Here is an 8,730-nt window from a genome sequence, read left to right as displayed (position 1 = left end):
GGAATCAGACCCTCTGCAAGAGCAACAAATATTCTTAATTGCTGAGCCAACTCTTCAGCCCAACCATGCTAGAGTCTCCTAAGGATGCACAATTAGTTCCTGCTACTCCAGTATCCAAAACGATGAAAGAAGAATGGAGTTGAAACTAGAAAAAGCTAGCTTTACAGATTCTTTCCTGTGTGTCCTTTCCTCTTTGTTCCCCCCTACCCTCTCACCTACTCCACCGTCTTCCTAAATCGTGTACTATGCCCACAGTTACACCTGTTTACACACATACATGTGCACATTCTGAGCTAAGATCAGCACATGAAGGAGAACATGAAGGTTTTCTCTTTTCAAGAGTCTGTGTCACCTTGTTTGATATCCATATTTCCTACCAATGTCATAATTTCATTTTCTCTATACCTGAATAATATTCATTTTCCGTACGTGCCACATTCCCATTATCCCATTCTCTGTTGATGGGCATCTGGCACGGTTGCATTTTATAAAGTAGGCTTGCAACGAGATTCTTGGGATTATAATTTTTCCGGGAAACTCTGTGTCGTGGGTGGGGACAGACTAGCCTTGGGGCTCATGAAGACAGAGGAGGGACAGGACTTAGCTTCATCCTGATGCTCGCCAGGGTCCTGGCTAACGTGCGCTTGCACATCTCCCGGCTTTTGTTTCACTGTTCTGCAAATCATGATGAGGCCCCAGGCAAGGCGGAGATGGAATTTCTTTCTTTTCAGATTTTGCCAAAACTGTAAACAAACCCATTTCCCCTGCCAATCCCTAGGTTTTGAGGCTTCAGTTACTTCAGCTCCACATTACAGATGGAGCTGCCCCTTAGAGAGATTCCTGAAGTTTCTACATCAGTCGGTAAAATCAGGCTTAAGGCCATAAAGTGACGGATTGAGCTGTAAATATTTAACTATAGAGTATGTAACACACAATCTCAAAGGCACTGAAACACTATGATATATTAGTTATGATCCCAATTGAACATTCCTCTTTCGATACAAGAAAAGAAGACATCAGGCATTTTATTTATTTTTACATAGCCAAGTATGAATTTACTTTGCTGTATTTGTGTAATAAATCAAACTGTCACAATGGTCAGGAATACGTGGCTTTGGATTGCCATGAAAATCTGTATATTCCTGTCTACACACAGCGACCTTTTCACCTGACCAGCCCCGGGACAACGTCAGGGGGTCTCTGACATGTGATGACGTTGAGTTCCTGGGTCTCTCACAAAAAGAGAGTGCTTACCAGATTTTGAGCAAAGATGTTTGGGGGGCTGTCATCAGGGTTTTTAGATACTCTTCATCCAGGCTGCATGCATGCCGGTTCACATAAGTGATGAGGTCATGACCTTATGTGAGCATGTGCTCTACATGCTGCTGACAGTCCTTGAATCACCCTGGTGAGCACTTTGTCACACAATGAGGGACAGCAATTGAGTTCACAAAACTGTCACGGTGCAATCAGGAAGCATAATCAAATGAGAATATTCCAGAGACAGCACACAGCAAACCGTCGTGCTTGGCAAAATGTAGAGATATCTTTTCTTCTGAGAAGCATAAAAATAGCTACCCCTGACACCATTGTATCCTTTCTGTCTGCGTTTAAACTCCTGTGGCATTTTGCACGGAGCCAAACAGAAGCCTCTCTTGATCCCAGCTAAAAAGACCCCACCTTTGTCACAGCCTGTGCACAGTGCCAAATCTTCAGGAATAAAGTCCCTCAGTTCACGCTCTCCCTCAGTAGCAGGGATTGCAAACTCATAATTGTTACTTCGTTTCAAGTGAAGAGTGATGAATTGTACTTCAGAGCAGAGTGTTTCCAAAGCCCTGAACTGTGATTATCTCCCAGGCCTTTGCTCAGAGTTCATTCATCTCCTTTCTCCAAACCGTTCAAGGCCCAGTGTTGTCTTTTCTGGCTCATCTTTTCTTTCTTTATAAAAGAGATGCATTTGTATCATTTCTAGTAATGTTTAGGCATGCATGTCTGGGTGGCAGTCAGCACACTGCCCGTCTGGGGGCAGGGAGTTTGTGCACATGCCTGCAGGTGCCTTAGAAGCCCTGGAGCAGGAGTCACAGTCAGCTGTGAGCTGTCTCACAAGGATGCTAGAATTGAACTCAGGTCATGTACATGACAGCTGGGCTTTCTCCCCATCCCCTGTTCAGTCCTTTCTTTAAAGAACTACTTTCTTGTTTCTTCTTTGGGAGAGTAAGAGGGTTGAGACCCGGTCTCACTCTGTTGCCCAGGCTGATCTCAAACTCGTGGCAATCCTCTTGCTTCTGAGATTCCAAGCTCACACACCGGACAAAAGCTTATCTTTATTCTGTTATGACCTCCCTGGTCGACCTTCTTAAGATCCCCTGACATTCCTGAGGTCTCTGAAGAACACAGTTACCACTGTGCTCATAGGCTATGAGAACTCTGGATCATTCTGTATTTAAGGAAAGAAATGGCAGGGGTCCATAATGTGTGACGTTAGTATTCTAGCATGAGCCTAGTTGAGTGACTGTAAGCCAAGTTGTGCACATGGTGGATCCTCAAGAACTAACTGCTAAATGGATAATGAAGGGCCTAGTTTTGAAGAGATCAAAGAAGTTGAGTGACTTGCTCTCAGTTCCTCTTCTAGGCCATTTTAAGCATAGCATCCTGACAAGAGTCCACATCTTTCTGCTCCGCCCGTTCCCATGATGTTGTGTCTTCTAGGTTTCAGTATTTGGTATCAGATTTGGGAGCTTATGAATGTTTATGCCTCTGGGGACCTGGCAACTAATCCATCTGTCTGCAAGAAGGCTGTCCCCGGGGCTAGGCTGGTGTCTGACCAAGTCAGGTGCTATGAGTCCTTTTTCCTGATCTTAAGAAAGCATTGCGGGCTGGAGAGATGGCTCAGCGGTTAAGAGCACCGACTGCTCTTCCAGAGGTCCTGAGTTCAATTCCCAGCAACCACATGGTGGCTCACAACCATCTGTAATGGGATCAGATGCCCTCTTCTGGTGTGTCTAAAGACAGTGACAGTGTACTCACATACATAGAATAAATAAATATAAAAAAAAAAGAAAGCATTGCTTCCTCTCAAAAAATATTCTCTCCTCTTCCTTATAAAATTAGACGAGACAAAGACTGAGATCACGTCAATGAGACAGGTGAATGTTCGACAGTACCTAGTAAAGTGCTTGTGATTTTTTTTTTTTGTAGCATAGAAGTAATCAACAAATTAAGATGTTGAAGTGTTTACCTGTAAACCCAGCGTTTAGGAAGCAGAGGCCTGAGGGTCACGAGTTTGAGGCCCACTTAGGCCACACAGTGAGACTCTAGCTCAAAACAGAGCAGTAGCATTAATTATAAAAAAATATAGATATAATAGGGACATTTAAAACTTCTATTATCTTACTCTGATCCAAAGTTAACAGTCTTCATTAATTATTTGTTGTATTATACTGCTAATTATGTATGTGTGTGTAAGGAAGAGAGAGAGAGAGATTTCAGTATTGAGGTTGCTTCCCCCAGGTCTGCATACACCTTAAATAGAATGACCTTCAGTAGGGGAAAAAGTAGAGGCTGAGACACAGAAACATGAGAAGGCCAAGAGACCAGGGAAAGACACAGGCAGAAAGGAGTTAGTTAACCTTAGGGCCACTCCCACAGCTCGCTCTCCACTCCAGAGCCAGCTCTGGCTGCCGCGCACTAGTTTTTCTCCCTTTTACTCCCTGCCTCTCTTGCAACGGTAGTCTAGCTACCGTTGTTAATCATTCATGCACAGCAAACGTCTAGCTGACTGTATGTATGTTTATTTGTAAGTATGCAAGTTCAAATCTCAACAAGTGTAGAATCAGGGGAGGAGAAACATGGAGCCATGATAAATCTACTCTGATAAGTCTGGGTAATGGTGGGATCTGGTTTCTATGACTCTGAGGAATAACATTTCACCCAGATCAAATGAGAGGCAGAGCCCGGGGAAGCTTTTCCTAGAGCATGGCTAAGGATCTGAATGCCAGAGGGCAAGTTGACCTTAGCAAGATAGAGGAAGTGGGGTGGGATCTTTGAGTATGCCTACCAGATTCTGAGCTGATTGCAATTACAGTATTTGAAGGCAGAGATTTGTCCTAAGCCTGACCAGTACTTAGATGATTCTGTTTGCCATGCTATGGCCTACTAGGCAAGACTCCTTGCCATTGTTTTGCATCCTAGCACCACTTGACAAACAGTGTGACAATTCGAGTGCCTACAGCCCCAGTGTTGTGGGGGTCGGCCACAAGGGAATATCCATCCACCTAGATCCAGGTTGTGAGAAACTCTGTCTCAGAAGAGCAAGGCAGACAGTGACAAGGCAGGACACCTGACTCCCTACCCTGGCTTCCAGGCATTTTCTTCAAGCAAAGCAACACAATCCTTCTGCAGCAGTTAAACAAGAAGGCCTCGGGGCTAGAGAAATGGTTCAGCAACTAGGAGTGAGCAGTGAGCTCTTGTTGAGGACCCAAGTTCAGTTCCTAGCGCCCACATCAGGCAGCTCACAATTACTTCAAATCGAGGGTATCTAATGCTTCTGGCCTCCTGCATTCGTGTGCACAAACCTTTTCTCCATACACACATGTGGACGTGTAATTGGAAACAATAAAGATAGATATAAGAAAAAAACTCTGTTCAAATAAATGAGACAGAAATATTGTATTTTCCATCTCGGAGAGTTCAGTTACATGCTGGCAATTAAAAGTACCAGATATGGGCCTGGTTTTTCATAATGAAGGCGTGACTTCTGCTGATATAACTGTCCCACAGAACAACCCAATCCAAAACTATGGATATTAAAAAATATTACATCATTATATCTAGGTGAGATGTGCATGGGTGTGTGTGTGTGTGTGTGTGTGTGTGTGTGTGTGTGTGTGTGTGTGTTTGTGTGCACGCAACACGTGCTCTCTCTCTCTTGCATGTGGTGGGCAGAGGACACCTGGCCACCTGGAGTTGGTCGAAACCTTCCACCATGTTGATCCTTGTCTAAAAGCTGGTCCAGACAGCCTTGCTCAAGGTGACCCTCTAACTTCTAGCTGAACTACAGACCTGGTTTATTACCCAGGTAAGTTTAATTCTCATCCAACTAGATGCTGGAGAAAACATGCCCACCTTAAACATCCTGCAGGATCAGGTGAGAGTTTGACTTTCATTATAAGGTAGAAACAGACAAGGGAATAGCAAAAAACTGTCGTCTCTGGGTATCAAACTCAGGTCATCAGCAAGGCCTTTACCCAGTGTGCTATCACTCCAACCCCCAATACATCCATACACACGTATACATAGCTGTACACACACACACACACACACACACACACACACACACACACACACACACACAGCCATGCTGTAATCATCCCAGCACTTGGAAGGTTGGGGATATAAGGTTGTTGGACCATCTGGGCTACACACAAAGACTGTCATAAACAGTTATAATGAAAACTAAACAAAATAAGGGGGGAGGGGAACTTCCGTGAAGACTGAAACATACTGGGAAGTGGTCACGGAAGTTAACAACCATAGACAAGGCTTCTATGGGCTTTAAAAGCGAAAGGGTAGAATCCCACGTGATCACAGCAGCTCAGAAGTGGTGTGAGACTCAGGAAGGACAGTATCCAAGGGGACGTTTGAGGAGTCACTGAGCGTACATTTAATTTAGAGGGCATTTATAAGACTGGCTGACACAACCCGGAGCTGGATTGTCCCTTCTTGAGACAGGAGAGCTGACGGAATCAATAGCTGCTCAGTCTGAAAATGAGGAAGCCTCAGAAAAAGAGAGCAATGTCATAGTGGGACCTGAAGCCGAGGACCTGGATGCTCCTGGGGAGGGGGAAGGTGTTGGTGCGAACCTACATTCACCGGCTGAAGTGTCTGAGTCTGGTGTTTCTGCTGAACTGTCAGCGAGTCACACACCTGCTCCAGGAGGGTCATGTGTGTTCTCATGAGCAACCTTTCTCTGTCATCCACGTTCTGTTCCATCCAGGGTCCTGGCCTACTGAAGGGTGCCAGTCATGTTCAGAATGAGCCTTCCCCACTCAGTTCGCTGACCCACAGGCAATCATTTTTGGTAACACCCTCGGAGGCACACCCGGAAATGTGTTTCCTAGGTATCTCTCAATCCAGTCAAACTGACAAATCAAAATTGACATTACAAGAAGAGCTTTAAATTCTTCACATAAACTCTGCTTGACTCTTCTACAACACACATTAAGACAGACTCCAAGCAACCCGTCCAAAAGTAAGAACAAGAGAGTACAGCCAGTGCTTGCTAACTGTCTATTAAGGCAGTTAAGACTTTACAGAAGAACCTAGAATCTTTTCAAGACTCTATTCACAAATATCAAAATGCAAGATAAAAACCTGGTAGATAGAGTAAGAAATAGCTACATGACGTCCACTATGAAGGGAAAGGCAGCCAATAGGAATCCATTTTGAAATGACCCAGGCAACGGGGAACTGAAGGAATGGCTCGGCCACTAAGAGTGCGTACTGCTCTTGTAGATGACTGCCCGGAAGTAAATAATTAACACGTAGTCACTGGTCGGAAAGGAAATGGCAAGAGACCTTGTCACATCAGGAAGGAGCGATGGCAGCCAGAGTAAAGATATGGGATAAAGTTCAACAGATTTTCTTCTAATCTTGGGCTCTCTAAATTTTGTTCAGTAGCATCAATAATTATAATGGCTCATAGCCCCACCCAGATTACCCAAAAGTAATCCATTGGTCTTAGGAACCAAACCAAGGCACACACATAATTAAACATAAAAATGTTTTTAAAGTTACCATTGGAAGTTATTTAACAGGCTGTGCTTTGGACAGACTTGTCTGTGACTTTTATCTGCATGATCTGCAGCGCACTTCCACACTGCCATGGGCTCCAACTCAGATTCTGTGTGGAAGGGTACAAGCTGTGGGGTTTGACAGTCTCGGAACTTCTAGCACTGGAGAAAGACTAGCACTCAGGGTATATGGGAAAAGCTTATAGCATTTTCAATAGAAGAAGTAAAAGAAAAAACAAAAACACCCCCCCCCCAAAAAAAACAATTGAAAAACAATGAAAAAGTAGATTATGGAAAAGAAAATTAAGGAATGATTATACCCACTACTCCAGGACAAACAGATAACACATACATACACACAAGCTTAGAAATAGCTTTTTATTGCTATATTAAAAGTCAAGAAAAATAGATGCACATCTTCCCTACGAAACTATAAAATATTCAAGATGATACTTTTTCATCAATGTACTGAGATAAAAAAGACGAATTTATAGATAAGAGTTATTTCCCATTAACATGCTCTGGTAGCTCTTGAAAGAACCATTGTTTTCTTTCCTGCATCCCTATTAGACGTTGAAGTTACAGCTTTCTGTCAGAGTTATCCAAAAAGTGGGCATTTATAACTAAATGTCTCGTCACATCACAACTAAAGCCCATGTAAGTTGTGACTTCCTCCTTTCCCTTTTTCGTGTGTAGTCATGGTTAGTGGGTGCTCCCTGGGTCTTCCAGCTCGGTGGGGAAGAAAGCCTACTTAAAATAAGACATTCGATTTACATCGCTGTCCTTAAGAAAACTGAAACTACTTGTCACCAGTCCTTAAGAAAGAACTTGTCACCAATCTTTAAAAAGTATGCTTGCCTTAATCTATCATTGCATTGAGAGGTCCCAGTTGCTGTTTCTAAGTGCATGGATTAAACAATAGCTACACTCCTTAAGGGAGGAAAGTACCATGGAGGGGTGGGCTCTGTTTGACACAGCACAGGAAAGCTGTACACTTTTGATGTCACTGATTCCATAAAGAACATTCATTTCAATTTCTTGCTAAGACCTGGGAGAGAGAAGGCATTCGTGTTGACGTAGATCACTGTTGAAATAAAGCGTTCTTTCCTGAAATTAGATTACGGGGTAAGCCACGCCAGATAATCTTTGCTGAAGATATAAGCTATAATTATTTTGGGAGGTTTCAATCACTGTTTGGAATTGATACCTAAGCCTTTCTTCTCTCCTATTCTTTGCAGACTTTTTAATGGGATATTTGAGGGGGGGGATGCTTTAGGTAGGAAACATCAGCTTTTGAAAGATAAAGGTATAATTATCATTAGAATAAAGAGCCCATTAAAAGAAGAGTCTCAAATAGAAAGATCTTTTCGATATATTGTGCTATGCCTTCTTTCATAAAAGCCGGAAAAGAAAGAAAAGGAACGCCTATAATATTACCCTCCCATTAGCCCACTTGAGAGAAAAGGAAGGGCCAAGATGAGAGTACTCGAATACTTCGCAGTAGAGCTGTTCTAGTGCCACATAATTAGCATTGCATGATAGCCTCTGTGGGCCTATATGGAAAGAAAAGGCAGCCGTGACTCTTGGGATTCAGTTACTACCCTCCCATTCTCCTCCTGCCCCGCCCCCATCCTCCCCTCACCCCCCCAACCCCCCAACCCCTGGAATTTGACCCGGCTCTTTATACTCTGTTACCAAACTGTTTGGTGTAACTATACTTAGTTTGGTGTAACTCTTACCTAGCACGCATATGGATTTTATTTATTTATTTATTTATTTATTGGATTTCTGAGATAGATAGGGGATCCTGTATCCCAGGCTGGTCTTGAACTCTCTAGCTGAAGAATGATCTTGGGTCACTCATTCATAGTGCTTCTGATGCTGTTACTGATTTTGGAAGTAGAATTAATTAATAGGAAGGAACCAATGATGCACTGAG

The sequence above is a fragment of the Rattus norvegicus genome, chromosome 3 (assembly GCF_036323735.1).
Source record: "Rattus norvegicus strain BN/NHsdMcwi chromosome 3, GRCr8, whole genome shotgun sequence".
Classification (NCBI taxonomy): Eukaryota; Metazoa; Chordata; class Mammalia; order Rodentia; family Muridae; genus Rattus; species Rattus norvegicus.
Note: the sequence above shows the minus strand (reverse complement) of the source record.